At 38.5% G+C, this 15502-nt stretch overlaps 1 protein-coding gene across 3 annotated transcripts in view; it reads left to right on the top strand.

Annotated features, from left to right (window-relative positions):
• The window catches only part of LOC134841257 (metal cation symporter ZIP14-like), a 379452-nt gene that overhangs the window by 147025 nt on the left and 216925 nt on the right, over positions 1-15502 (top strand). The window lies entirely within an intron of this gene.

Below are 15502 nucleotides of genomic sequence, written 5' to 3' on the forward strand. Positions count from 1 at the left end.
ACTCTTTCAACAAAAAAGAAACCCCAAAATAAGCCCATAAAGAATGTCAGCTTTCACTAAACAATATTAGACCAAAATCTTTAAGTTTTATATGATATTAAGAACAATCCAATTTTTTGAAGTTTCACCGATTTAATTTTTCAATTTTTGTTTATTCTTCCAAACTTTTGTTTTTCTTCCAAATTTGTATTTTAACGCCAAATCGGAGTTACATTTGATATTGTCAAAAGATACATTCTTCTCAAATAATTCTGTTAAATAAACCTTATGTTGTAGCGATAGCAACGAACGGATCACTTAAGCGGTTCGCTCTCTAGGTACAAAGTTTGCATACGCTCAACGGTCAAATTAGTCGTTTATAGGGGTGGATGTTTGCATATTCCTAGGTGCAATAAGGGGGGGAGGACGGGAAAAAAGAGATGGAACGTACTCATGTCCTCTTTGTCAATGTCCTCTCCATCCTTCATCAAGTCATCCTCGTCTTCGTCCTCATCTTCCTCTGAGCCAGAGGAGCTCTCACTGGCACTCACAGTGGATATGTCGCTGCCACTGGTCTGTCCCCCGCCCGTCTCCCTCTTCTTCTTCTCCTCCTTCTTCCTCCTCTTCTCCTCCGCCTTCGCCTCCTTCTCTCTTTGCTTCTCATTCTCCCTCTCCATCATCTCGAAGAAGTCCATCCCCTCATAATCTGGCTCCTTCTGCAAAAACACAGCAAAACACGAATAAACCTATTTACCCATTTATTCAAATACTATCACAAACATGTGGACATGATTTAAGAAAAGTGCAGATGGTTGCCGACACGCAGCACAAAACTTTTCGATCACCATTATTTTGCAACCCAAAACATTAGCCAACACTCAGTTGAAAAGGGGTAATTGAATGCAAGCAAACAGAAAAAAAACACTTCAGAATAAAAATACTGTTTTGACAAAATTAACCAATTTAAAATTTGCCAAAACTTTAACCAAAACTTGATCAGTAAGTAGCTTTATTTTCCGCTGGGCAATATGAAAAATAAAAAGCTTTTTTGAAAATATATTTCGTTCTTTTTTGTGACCGTTATACTTTTGCTGTTCGATGATGGAGTTGCCTCGATTTAACGGAGTAAACCAAAGAACAGCAAAAATCAAACAGCAAAAATCAAATTCTAAAATGTTTTCCTGAAAAAAATCAATGCGCTCATTAATACTTGAAAAAATGAAAAAAAAAAACTCTTTTTAACAGAAGATTAACTGACGCGTAAAATAATTTTTGCTTTTTGAAAATCCCGCTTTGACTACGTCCACAGAAAATGCTAGTCATGCAAATTCATGCTACTACTCGGCTGTATGGACCAATTGGTTTAAACGCTTATCATATAATTCAAAAACTTTACGAAACCGAATTGTATATTTTGTAAATTGTGAGTGGATTCCGCAACAAAGACGCTTCCTTGTTCTTCTTTTGTTTTTTCAATCTTTTTGATCGTTGCGACAAAGCTTTAACATGATTAAAGAATTTTATCTGGAATCCAGGACCATACAAACACCAAATTCTGCGCTTATCCAGCGCACAGTTTGGCTTCGTATTGAAACTAATACAAAAAGAAAAAGACACAAGCTTAAAAACGAGAAAACTGAGCGATGTTTAGCGGCAAAGAATGGTATAACTTATAAGAACGTCTCAGAAAACTCCAGTCATAATTTTTGTAGTAATAGCAATTCTGTAATCAAACAAGCAATTTCCAAAACTAAAGGAAAAACAATAATTGTGTGTCCATAATGTAGTCAAGATTCTTTTTAACTCAAACTAGATTTTCTGACTTCAGCTGAAATCTAAACTTTTGTTTTGGTCAATTCCCGATCTTTCGGTCAAATAAATTTCATGCTTATAACTAAAATTGTTTAAAACTAGCTGATTTTTTACGCCAATAAAATAAAATGGAGTGACGTCATCAAGTTATCTCTTCAGAAAAAGCTAAGGCCAAAATTTCTCTTTCTCGACCAAAATTGAAAAAAAAGGAGTGATTTTGTCATATTACTACTTCAAACACAGCAAATACCACAACGAAGTATTCTATAAACTTCTAAATGAAGCCACAAGAGCGTTGGAAGAAAGTCAAGGAACGCAAGGAAACAGAAAAAACACTGACTTAATAGAAAAAACTTACTTCGAATATCAAAGAAAAAAGTAGGTGCCCTTTTAGCTGTTTCAATTTCTAGAATGCTTTATGATTGGCACTTTTTTGATAACGTCAACACAACTTGAGAAAACTGGATCAAAAAATAACGTTTTTATTCCGCTGAAAATCTAAAAACCAAACTCTACTTTTGAAACTAGAAATAGGTCACGTTTTTTGCGCCGTATCTAGATTCATATTTGGAGAGTGCTATTTATGTGTTTGTCAGCAGATGAATTTCAATTGAACTCAAAAATCGCAAATATACCTAAGTGCATTCATAATTGTATCAATATATATGAATGCCCATCTGTAGTTATTAGACCATTTTAAGGTTTTTTCTTGAACAAAATTAAAAAAAAAATCGCCAAGACCTATTTAAGAGTCTTCACGACGTTCATTACTATTAAAAATATTGAGATAATTATTTTTCCCAAGAAGAAAACATTTCTCATACAAAAAATAAGAAGCCGCCACTTCTGCAGGAACAATTATTGGAACAAGTTCTTTCAAACTAAATTTCATCTCAGATTTGATTGAGTAAACTTTAAAAAAACTCAAAAATTTCCAAAAAACTGTCAGAAATCTTTCCAAAATCCATAACTATTTTTTCTGACCGCTCTAGCAGATAAGATTCTCACAACCAGTTTTTTTGATTGAAAACAACCTGAGATGTGGCGCGGTAGTTTTCGGATAAAGTTAAAAAAGTATTTGACTTAGGTGAACCTTGACTTCTTTTTTCTTACACAAACTACCGGTATATTCATTTTTAAAAGTAATCTTTCAAATTAAAAAGTTTGACATTTTCGAGGATCAAAAATTGTTGTATGAAAAGTAGGGGGTGACCGCTTATGCAGAGGGATTTACGAAAATTTTAATTTTGAATCAACCGAAAATCTGAGATTTGTGAAGGTAGGTCTCAAGAAAAGTAGAAAAAAACTTTCGAAAACAAAACGGTCAAAAAAATTTGACTCTTCCAAGGGCCATAAGAAAAAATTATCAGAAGGTATCAGAAAAAATTGGGCTTAATTGTATAAGCCAACGAGCTTTCCACAACCTGTTCGCTGAATTTAACCTAAAATCTCAGATATGGCTGGGTAGTTTTTGAGAACATTTAAAAAGTTTGAAAAATAGTCAAAATTTGACTCTTCCAAGGGCCATAAGAAACAATTATCAGAAGTTATCAGAAAAAATTGGGCTTATTTGTATAAGCCAACGAGCTTTCCACAACCTGTTCGCTGAATTTAAACTAAAATCTCAGATATGGCTGGGTAGTTTTTGAGAACATTTAAAAAGTTTGAAAAATAGTCAAAATCAAACATTTGTATTTTCCGCGGTCGATAACTTTTTAGACCACAAACTTTGTGAGTGCCCGCTAATGCAAAGGGAACTTCCGACTAGCCGTTTTTACTACTGAACCCAAAATATCAGATTTAAGAGGTTAGTTTTTCAGGTTAGTCAAAAAGATTCAAAAAACGGTCAAAACTTTTCCGAGGGCCATCATTTTGCATGTAAAAAAGTTTTTGGCGTAACCACTTATGCAGAGAGCTCTCTGAAACCGTTCTATTCATTTAAAACCTATTCATCAAATCTGAACCTAAATTTGAGAGAGGTAGTTTTCGAGAAAACGAAAAAAAAATCAAAAATATGTGTCAAACATTCCCCCGAGGTCTTTTTCGAAGGCTTTAGACGGAGAAGTGAGGTGCAAAGAGACTCAAGGCAAGCACACATGGGAGTAGGTGTTCTTTCACTTGATACCCTTTTTTGAAAATCAGTAGAAGTTCCTCCGAAAAGCTAAAATGTTTTCAATAAGTTTAGAAATAGTTTTCCATAACAAAAACAAAAACCAACAAATTGCTGAGGGTAGGATTAAAGTTGTGTTTTTCTTGAAACCATCCAAAATAGGGTCATCAAGCCGGTAAAAAATAGGCTGAAACAATTTGGGCCAAAGAACTTTTTCAGCGAAACAAAACAACACAAAGAAGGAAATACGAAGCTTAGTAAAATTACATACAAAATATGCGTAGCAAAAAAACGATTCCAACATGTGACAACTAAGCCGACAACAGATAAGCAGACAGATAATTGGCCGACAATTCGAACGCAGCTTGCCGGCAAACATCCTTAAGAGTTTGCGAACCAAGTCGGTAAAAAATCTGACATATTTTACAGTTTTAGAACTTAATTAGCTTCGTCAAAAAAAATTGCGATCCGATTCTAGCAGTACAAAATTTCAAATTATTTGCGAACCGCTTCACGCAGCAAAATAACCTTAAAAGTTTTTCGCTTTTCGCAGATTTTCGCTTTAATTGCTGGCTGAAAAGACGTAAATGTTTGCAAATCGATTCATGGTATAATGTTTTATTTTCCAATTTTCATCGCGATTATTTAGACCAAATTTTCGACGTAATGAAAGAATATTTTAACCAAACTCGACATGCATGATAACGGCTCAACATTTAATTTCTATACATGTTTGTGAAATCGACATTGATCCAAACCGGTTTTCCATCTGCATCTTTGTTGGACTTGTTGTCGCCACCTGCATCGGGGGTATCGTAGTCCCCACTCTCCTTCTTCCTCTTCTTGGCGGGTGGGGGTCCTTCAGTGCTAGACTTGAACCTCTTCTTCACTGCAGTCAACACTCGCTGTCGTTCTTTTTGCGGTAAATTCTGGAATTCTTTCCTGGAAAGCAGATAGTTTCCAATCAATAACAATTTAAGTGATGAAGACACCGATTATTACAAAGTAAGAATGGAGTCAACGTTGTACATGTTCATTTATTGCAGCACATCACCTGGCAAAGTTTTTTGAAAACTATGTTGTTTGTTGCTGATCTGAATAATTATTTAAAAAAAAACGTTCCTTATTTGCTCTGAGGGTTATTAAAACTCGAGAAGACCAATTCAGATAGAAGATCGGCTTACTGTATTGCAGTAAATGGTATCAACAGGATCTGACAATCTTTCGTCGCTTTGACCTGAGGATAAGGTCAAAATTATACATAATTTTTCACAACAAATAATTCTCTTTGTTACGGTTAACTTGAATTGCATTTGCATCAAAAATCATTAAAAATGTAGAAACTGATGTATTTTTTGCTATTTTGTTCAGCATTGTAAATGTTCGATATTTTTTATTGTAAGTACAGACCGTATATTCGGCGAGCTTGGTATACTTTGGGAAATCATCGTCCGGCTCCGCTCGCTTTCGACCGCCTTCCTTCTTGTTGTTGCTCTCTGCGTCTGTATCTTTCGGTGTGAACCGATTGATCAGCTGCATTTTGTTTATCATCTGAGCATCATCTTCCGCCTCGCCTTCGCCCTCCCCGTACTCTGGCTGACCACCGCGGAAGCTATCCCGTCTTTCGCCAAACTTCTCCTCAAGTGAAGTGCCGCTTTTGAGAATTTGTGCTTGGCCATTCTAAACATGGCAATCAATCCAATTAAGCCAGATGTATTAGCCTTATAAAACTTTATGTTATTAAAAAAAGCCCCAAATAAATCAAAAGGACATCCGTTTGACACGAGGAGATGATAAATAAGATTCAGCTGATCAATCGATTCACTCCGAAAGATACAGACGCAGAGAGCAACGCTAAGAAGGAAGGCGGTCGAAAGCGGGCAGAGCCAGACGATGATTTTCCAAAGTATACCAAACCCGCAGAATATACGGTTTGTGCTTAAAGTTTCATAAAATTACGTTTTTTACAACGTTGAAAATTGTGAACATAACAAAAAAGCAGCCATTTTAATTTTAATGAATTAGATTCTTAACCTTAGATCAAAGCGACGAAACAATTAATAGTAAAAACAAGAACTAATTAAACCTCTTTTAAATCAGCTCCAATAAACTCAAACGCTCTGCGATGACGTTCTAGTCGAAAGTATAAAGATGACTAATGTCAAGTTCCCCAAAAAAGAAGCAAAGTGATTTTATAACCAACTAATAAACTATTTTGGCAGTTCCACTAAAAAACAGAAAATGACGTACGAAAATTTACGTTGCCGTACGACTTCTTCGTTCAGGATCTAGTGGAACAACTCTGCGAAAACCACTTATGCTCTACAGTATACAGACATTCCTCTCTCGCCAAAAAACTGCGGTCAAACCGCTAAAAAAAAGATTTCACGTTTCCATGGTTGAACCTGATTGAACTCTAAACTATGTCCTCTTACATAATGACTGATTGTCTTACGTAATACACACTACGTCTCCATAGGAAAAGTTTTTTCATTTGTCATAAAACCAAGGTATCCAAAAAATCTATCATCATTTTTCTCCGTACGGTGTGTTGTTTGTTCTTAATACATTTGTATTTATACAAACCTACAATTTTTTCTTCTTCTTTTTTTTGGGTTTGAGATGTAAGGTATAGTAAATTAATCGGAGGGAAGATTTTTTTACCGAAATTGTTTTCAACATGCCAAGAGAAGCAAGACTTGGCCAATGCACCCTTACGCTGACCCTCTTTAAAAAAATTAAACAGCGACAGGCATCAACCTCAAGAAAGTTTTAAGAAACGCCACAACTTTATTTTAGTAGTTTGAAAGAAACACTACATACATCTTTTATCATGAATCTTTTATCATATATCTTTTATATGAAGATTTTACAAGCAGTACCCGTACATAACGGAGTTTATTTGTTTAGATAGAAATGTTATAAAGTTTATCTTTGAAGTTTGTCGCATTTTCTGTACAGAAATGATCTTCTTCATTCTTAGTTTAGAAAGAAACCATTTCTAAAAAAAATGACAAGAAATCAGTTCACTGCTCAACCGAAATGAGATAAACACGCTTCAAAAAATGCGCCATAGCCGCAGCAATATAATGCAAGTTAACATTTGTTCTAACAAGTGTTTCTTTGCTTTTTTTGCTATAACTATTCTAAAGCATCAGTTCAAGTGGTCCAGCGGTTAGGAAAGCCATCTATATAATCATACGTGAGTCGAGCCCGACAAGGAGACGTTTTGTTTTCTAGCTAGAATAAGCGTAAGTTTGGCTTATTTCTGTTAAGATAGAATCACTGCTTTTTTAAACTTTTCCTAAAGAATGCTTGAACAGAAATTTAGAGTAGAAATAAAACGTTTCAGGTCAGAATAATGAACTTTTTCGGTACGAATAACATCATGGACAAATGGAAATGAAGCTACAGATGTCACAAAAAACCGATTTAACGTCTTGATTACCAAATGTTGATTTCATAAAAACGCGCGAACGCATCCTCATTAGCACCCTCTGCGCCACAGGCAGCTTTTACTGTACAAGTAACTTTAACTCCAAAAACAGCCGAAAGTTGGCTACAGCTTCTGCATCAATGCTTTAGCGTACAACTTGACTTCAGACGACACCAATTGGCCTACAGAACAGTTTCAAGAAAAACTACTGATTATTTACGCAACCAACAACAATGTCTAGTCGCAATCATTGTCGAGTTTTATCAACAATTTTAGACTGCTAAAAATGTCAGCAAAAAACTCAAACCCATGAAAAAGTTTCCGGGATCACCTTCTAGGCAGTTTTTGACTCGTCGCCTTAGAACGCCACAAATATTATCCCGTGATACTGGGCTCAGCGGGGCGTGTGAGGCTCAAAACTACTGACAATCCCAATAGGTTTTTTTTGATGGCAAGTTACATTTAATTGTATAATGTTGGTTGCCTTTTTCCGTGATTTTCTATCAGCTGTCTCTCTTTATGCTGAGTCACAACAATTTCAATAAAGGTTATTGACTTCAACTTAATGTCTATCGACATTAGAAAATCTTCATTTTGGCTGAGAAAAGAATCTATTAGTTTACTTGTACTACGTTTCTTTTCTTTTACTAAAAACTCTTTCCTCGATAGTTTAACTTTCAATCTCACTCGACTTATCTCACTAAGAAACTAGCCACTCGTTAAAAGATGTTCGCGTGCTCTGAGAATCAACTACTCTACTCAATAACAAAAATCGTTTTGGATCTTGGACGCTCTCCAGTTTTTTTTTATTTACCTTTACTTTAGTTGAATCACATCATACACCATCAGTACTGGCATCCGCTTAATTCAGTCCTCCGCACACGCTCTGTAACTCCAATCCTCCACACTGACAAAAGCCAAGTTCGGTTTGTTTAATCAATTTCGCCATGCTAATTGGATAACAGATATCAGGTATCAGTAGGTGTCACAATTCGACTCAAGCAAACAAATGTCATACGATTCTATGAAACTCCTGACTTCCATCCTTTCTAGCCCTCAAGCTCAATTCAATCTCCAAATCGTGCTCTTTTTACTGATTGCGTCTCCCACTTTTTTTATTTGGTTATCCCGTAAATGTTTCCGTCCTCCTGGGGTAGAGGAAGGCCTTTTTCATGGGTCACTAATTTAATTTACGTATCTAAAGTTCAAATCTCCCCTAATCCAATCCCGGCCCTTTAATTATCAGGAGCACATAGTTTGTCTAATAGGGTTCAATTGAGGCCAAAATGTCTCCTCTCCTGGGAGCCCATTGAATTTATTAATCAATCGTAGTACTTAAGAGAGTTACTTGCCAGGCCGCGCTCATTTTATTCTATTTGGTTTTCTTTACTTTGGCCTAGTTGAATTGCTATTATTAGCCTCTGTGATATCATAGCTAAACTCAACTCAACGTTTATCAAATCCACTTTAATTTTTCCACTATTCAAGCACTATAGATAGAAAACAAGATTTTCCTTTAAGCCCTAAGGCTTCTAATCTACTCTCCTAAGGTGACTTTCATCAACCATGATCTTTGTCCCTTCCTAGTACTTATTTCTACGGATTAGGTTGCGTTCTGTTGTTAATTCAAGGAGTTTTCTTGCATTTTTGGGTCATAACCCCCAAAAAGTCAACTTAAGGTAACCCAGTGGTCACCAGGGGTCAAACAACTTCAGACAATTAGGTTTTACTCAACAAATCTCATCCATTTTTAATCAATGTTTCACGGATAATCTCCTTTTAAAGATCAATAGTCACTTTTCCATGGAACTGGCTATTAAAACCAGAAGGTAACACCAGAGGTGTTTGGTTCGCTTGGGTTTTTGTTTCGGTCTTTGGGATTAATATCTATTGTCGGTTAAAATCACAATGCGCTCACTCAATATTTTGTTTAAATTGCCTCTTTCCAATCAAACTGGTGTTTTTCCAAGTTCTAATAGTTTCCGATCGAACCGTCGGAAATTACTCAAATTTAACACATGATGTAGCTTGGCACTACCTATCAACCCTTTAAATTACAGTTTCCTAAAATCTTTTGGGAGAGAGAGATTACAGTCGGCAGTTAGTCGTGGTTTTTTTTTCAATTGAGGCATAACAACCAAAGTAGGCGGCCAGGGAGCCTGGGGTTTCAAACTTAGGCTTCCCTCAAATAGGTCTATAAAGCAAAAAAAACTTCGGTCCAATTGTTACCACTAGTTACCGAAAACCGATCAGGCTGTTTTCACAATGACGTGGGTCATTGGACCACTAGGGGTCAAAGTTCATGAATGCCCGTTTCAGGTCATCTCTACTACCACCCCATGGAGATTCAGGACATTAGTCTCAGCGTTTCCCAATCTGAGGGGGTTTTGTTTAGTTTGTGGCGTGAGAGGTACCAATAATTACAAGCTCAAGCTAATTTGGACTTGAATAAATGTTTTCTGTACTACTGGTTTTTCTGAATAATGAATCTTAGGCTTAAGTTACCATGGCACGTAATTAAGTAAAACCACAAAATCTCCAGTCATATCTTCTAGTCTATTATTCTCCCGAAGGATGCTGCTGATAAAAGTTAAGTTGCCGGCTATTTGACAAAGTTAAATTAATGCTAACTAACGCCTGAACCTAACTTAATCACATTTTTGCATAGCTAGTCTAAAAATCAAATTATCTTTAATCCTAAGCATGCCCATCCCTAAAGAAATTTATTTTACCTCTTCTTATTTTTCGTTCCCGTTTACCATCCCACAGATTAATCATGTCGCTTAGGCCCAATCTTATTATAGAATTTCAAAGTTGCGGTTTTACATTTCCAGAAAGTAATCACGGACACATCAGCCAGTCGCCTTAAGGTTAATGAGATTCAACTAGTAGTTAAGTTAAGTTCAGGAAAGGACCAATATATGAGCTGTACAGCTCATGACAATGAACCGCTTTTGTGCCCTTGCTTAACAAATACATGCAAATTTTTTGCTTAATTTTCTAGGCTTATTAATGTTGCCTTACCCTCAACCAACGAGCACGGATCATGGTTGGCCTGGAACACCCGACGTTTCGATTGAGAGGCGGAGACATAAACACTTTACCACCGCTCCCCATTTTTTTTAAAACATACTTAATAGGGGACTTGACTTCCAATAAATTTATTTTTTGTTGTATGACCTAAACTTCTCATCAATCAGTAGAATGAATTTTCAACAGTTCCCAGTAGTCGGATGTGAGATTTAACTTAGGCACAAAACAAGCACCGATGAGTTGAATGACAAAGTTTACTCAGCACAAAGTTTTAACTCAGAAATTCCTCAACGATAAAGCATGCAGGTTTTCGTTCTGTGTGTCCGGATGGGCCGACCTGTATCCATAGTTTCAGGGCTGTATTCTGAATCAACCGCTGACTTCTGAGACAGAGGTCTGCCTTAAGTTTCGCTCGGAAGATTCGCGGGCTCTCCTTCCCATCTGGTTTCAATCTCATCTGTGTTGCGTCGGCGTCTACCGCGTTACCTTTACCGCTATGTCTTTCGATCATTTAGAGGGTTCAACATAAGGCTCAAGTAATATTCGAGTTCTTTTTGAAAATCTTGTCTGGGGTTGTCGTGTAGGCCTTGGATCATGATTGAAACCTTTCCGATTATTTTAACATTTTTTTTGTTTTCGGCTTTCATCGCTTAGTCATTAAAACAATAAGCTGATAGACGAAGTTTCGTCGCTTCCTAGCAGTGGTCTCGTTCAGTTGCACTGTTTCCTCAATATAGTTCTTCAACATGTTAAAATGCAGAAACTTCAATTCACTCGGTTTGGAAACCTTCCAAACCTTGTTTTTCACTTCGGATATTCTAGCCATTACAACATATGGTCCTCCAGGCGTCAATTGATTTCTTTGACTTATTTGCTTTTAGTGTACCCAGACTTTTTCGACAGAAGCATCGTTTGTTGACGCTGGTGTGTGCATCTCTGAGCTGCTCGTCTAGACATTCCGCAAAACCATACTTCCGGAACACTTCGTCGGGAGATTTGCGTAGAACAAGTCAACTGGATATTGACACTCCTTTCATGCACCATACGAAACGGCGTAGCTCCCGTTTTCTATTGAGCGTCGTATTGTAGGTACAATTAAAATACGTTAACGACAAGTTCCACACCCTTGAGTTCGCCGAAAAACATTTCATAACATCAGCCATCTGTACGCAGTACCTTTCCGTCTGTTTATTTCATTTTGCTTTATGGGGAAACCTCAATTTTGTCGATACTCAAAAGTTGCAACATTTCTTGGATCAATTGGCAATCAAACGTTTTCCTCGATCTGTGCGCCAGACTATGAAGGCTCCGAACATCAAGTGTCCTCTATCTCACGAGCCTTGTCAGCAGATTTCGCTGACTCCATAGCACCTGCAATCGTATACATCGTAATTTTATCCGCCATTATAAGCACATGCTCCATTCTGTTGCTCGCCGACATTGTCATTGGTCCCAAGATATCAACTGCTACCATGATCAACTTCATCCCTAAATCAAATGGAGCCTGACGTCGCTAGCATCTTCCTCCCTTCTGTACTTCTGTGTGCATGGCGTGGGTACCACCAAACCCCTCATTCAGCGTCCTCACTTATATTCGGCCGACAGAACCTCCTCCTTATTCTAGCCAGCGTCTTCTTAGTCTTCCCATTGCTTCCAATTAACGCAGTTGATTGAGAATCTTTTTTGGACCCGCCGCTCGAACTGTCGTCAGAAATATGCTTGGAGAGCCGTCCCACTAAAAAATGTCGTTTTTATGTTTCATTCATGCCGACCAGACGAGTACTCCATCAATTTGGGTCCTCACTGGATAGCCTGCTCCTTCGAGATGAGAATATTCCCAAGCGATGGCATTACCCCCTCTTCGTCTGATAATTCCGCTCAGTAGAACACTTGGGTGACAACTTTGTCTTGTTTCTACAAACTCGGTGGGTGTTCGTTCCCAGAGGATAGCCTCGATTCCGTTGTCCTCCACCTTACTGCAGGCGGCTTTTTTCTCCAGCAGGTCCCTTTCTTCACCTAGCTTCCTCTAGGGAGACTACTCCGTGGTACACTTCATTGGCGTCATCTTTGTCCTTCGTTACCCTATCTTTTTCTACCTCTTGACCTTTCTCCTCAGATAACTTAACACTGTGGTGCTCGTAGATCGGACCAAAATTCCTCAATGTTTACACTGCTGCAGACCCGAGATGCTGTTTAGCCCTCTCAGCCCTCATGTTAGTAATGGCAATTGTCTTGGAACCAGTTTGGTAGTCAAATTTTGTCCTAGAACCTTAAAACTTCCTGCCGGTCTAAAACACAATTTGTCCCATCAAAAACTCAAACAAAACTTTTGATGCGTCCTTTTAGCTTCAGGTTCGGTGTGATGAGTCCCTCGACTTTCATCTTTAGTCCGTGTGATGTCTCTATATGGCCTTTGTATGGCCGTATCTCTGGCTCGCCTTTGAGACTTCAAGCCACCTCGTTTCGGATATGCTTTGTCGTGGCTCCAGTATCCAGTAATATTACTACGAATAACCCATCCACGCAAGCAACCGCAACACTGCCTCTTAGGGTCTGCCGTCCATCCAATGACTGACACCAGCAAGCTCGTTACATGTCTCTGTCTCCGTCTGCAATGCCGATTTGCAATTTTTTTTACTGTTGTCGGGGGCATTCATTGAAAAAGTAACATCACCTGCTCATGCCCGCAACTGCCTTATGCTGTTTCTCCTCATCTGTAGGATTTCGCAGGTCGTTTCTGTCTGGAGTGATCCACTGCAATGGCATCTCTTCTAGCTTCCTGCTGTCTTTCGAAAATAGCCGAGATAAATCTCCTCCTTAGGCGCTTTTTACCGCCCGACACTCGGCTGTATAAACGACTTGACGTGATTCGGATGCAATTTTTTGCGAGATGACATGTCTCTCCTCCGTTTTATACAGCTTCGTTGAGTTGCATATGTTGTCGCACGAAGGCGATAACCTCCGTAAGACTGAAAATTGCAGCCATTTAAATTTTTATTGGTGTAAAATAACTACCTGGATGCTAGGCTTGCTAGTGTTGGTTTGACTTTCGGGGCCCGGTTCAGAGATAACAGATGTAACGAATTTATGTATGCATCATGGTCTTCAGACTTTGCAGTTGTATCAAAAGGCCATTCTGCATCTTCACACGGTCTTTGTGCAGCGCTTTCTGCAACTGCATCTGAGCAGCCAAATCATCGTGCCGCATCTATATCTGCGACGCCAGCTTGTCCAACCTCTGGTCAGTGCTCATCTGTGGTCTTCTGAGCTCCGCTTATGTTGGTTTAGCGCTATCCATTTCCATATCATCTCTGATCACTCCAAAAATCCATTTTGGTAGGCCTTGCAACTCTCGAAAATAGTTTAGTCTTCTCATGTTTTTCACTCCGGATATTTTGTTAGCCAGTTCCAAAAATTGTGCTCGCGCTACCGCTTGAATGAAACCCTTGACTCTTTTCCTAGAAGTACGCCTGCAATTCCGCATCGTATATGCCATATATTAGCTGCCTTCTGCGTCTCGAAAATTCCAGATAGCCTTCTTGTTTTTTTACCTGCATGAGTTTTTTGAACTCGACTCTAGCTGTCACCTGACTCTGGAATGGAGTAATCTGTTGATCAAATATTCCAGAATTCTCTTTAGTGCCGGGACCGGGGAACCATTATTTTTCTTCCATGAAATGGGCAAGCACACTCGTAAGCTCGTCAAGCGCCCTTCCCATGAAGCAAATGGAAAGCACCATCTAGGCCTGTTCGTCTTTTAACTGGTTGGTATCTGCAACCCACGCGAAGTATTTTCTCTAGTCTGCCCAATCATGATGGCTACTGGAAGGAAAGCAATCAGGCCAGTTTGTCCTGATTTCGAATACGCCCTGATGTCTGTGCACAAAAGCAGCTTCCACAATCCGTCGTTTGTCTTGATCTTCAAAGTCGTTTACACTCGAATGAACAATCGGCAACACACGGTTCACGATTTCAATTCAGAAAATAGCTTACCCAGGAGCGCAAATGTAAGCTTCATTGAACCATCCTGTAGGCCGTGTCTGTCTCGCTTCACTACTTCTCAGATAATATCCTTTTGGTAATGAGTTTGTGCTCCTTTTCGTGAAGCTCTACCGAATGTATCCTTTATCGCTGAGTCACAACATTTTCGATAAAGGTAATGAAACCCAACTAAATTTCGAACTACTGAAAACCCATAATTTGGCTGAGAAAAAATTATCAGTTTACTTGAAAGAAAAAGTACACGATGGCTTTCGACAATTCACTCAAGCAATTCTTCACGAAATTTTTTTCTTTTATAACTCAATTTTTTCTAAGTTGCTTTTCTCATTAGCTTAACTCTGAATCTCACTCGATTTATCTGATAACTGAGAATCACATAGCCACTCGATAAAAGTTTTTCTGAGACCGAACTACTCGACTCAATAACAAAAATTGTTCTGACCCTTAGAGGTTCTGCGGTACCCTCCTATAAAGTTGTTGGTTTACCCTTTGTTTTAGTAGGCCACACCATTCCTTATCAAGCTACTCTCTATCCGTCCTGGCATCCACTTAATTCACCTCTTCGCACATGTTCTATAACTCGATCCCTCCTCTTGTCAACACTGACAAATGCTACGCTCGTTGTTGTTATCAATATTGTCACGCTTTTAAATACCAGGGAAGCAGTAGGTGTCACAATTCGACTCAAGCAAAAAAGTATTATACGGTTCTAATTAAGTAATTCCCAATCTTCTTGAAGTTTCGCCCTCGAGTTCAACCTAACCTCCAAACCATGCTGTGTTAACGCAGTGAGCCTCAAGATGTCTTCACTTCAATTAACCCTTAAATCATTCCGTTCACCCGGTTTCCGGTAAGACTCTTTCATCGACAACCAGTTGGTTTTAAGCAGTCAACATTGCCATTTATACTCTATTCTAATACCGACCATCTAGCTCTCATGGGGACGTGATTTGTCTCAGAGGTCAAACTAAGCCAAACAAATACCTCCGGGGAGCCCAGTGAAAGTTCGGATCAGTCGTATTTTTAGGAGGCTTAGTTCCCACGCCGCGATCCTATTACTGCCAATTTCCGCTGGGAATACTATACCAGCACAACCCAATGTGTGATAAATTCACTTTTTTCATTTCCAC

This window comes from Symsagittifera roscoffensis, chromosome 3 (genome assembly GCF_963678635.1).
Source record: "Symsagittifera roscoffensis chromosome 3, txSymRosc1.1, whole genome shotgun sequence".
In the NCBI taxonomy this organism is placed as follows: domain Eukaryota; kingdom Metazoa; phylum Xenacoelomorpha; order Acoela; family Convolutidae; genus Symsagittifera; species Symsagittifera roscoffensis.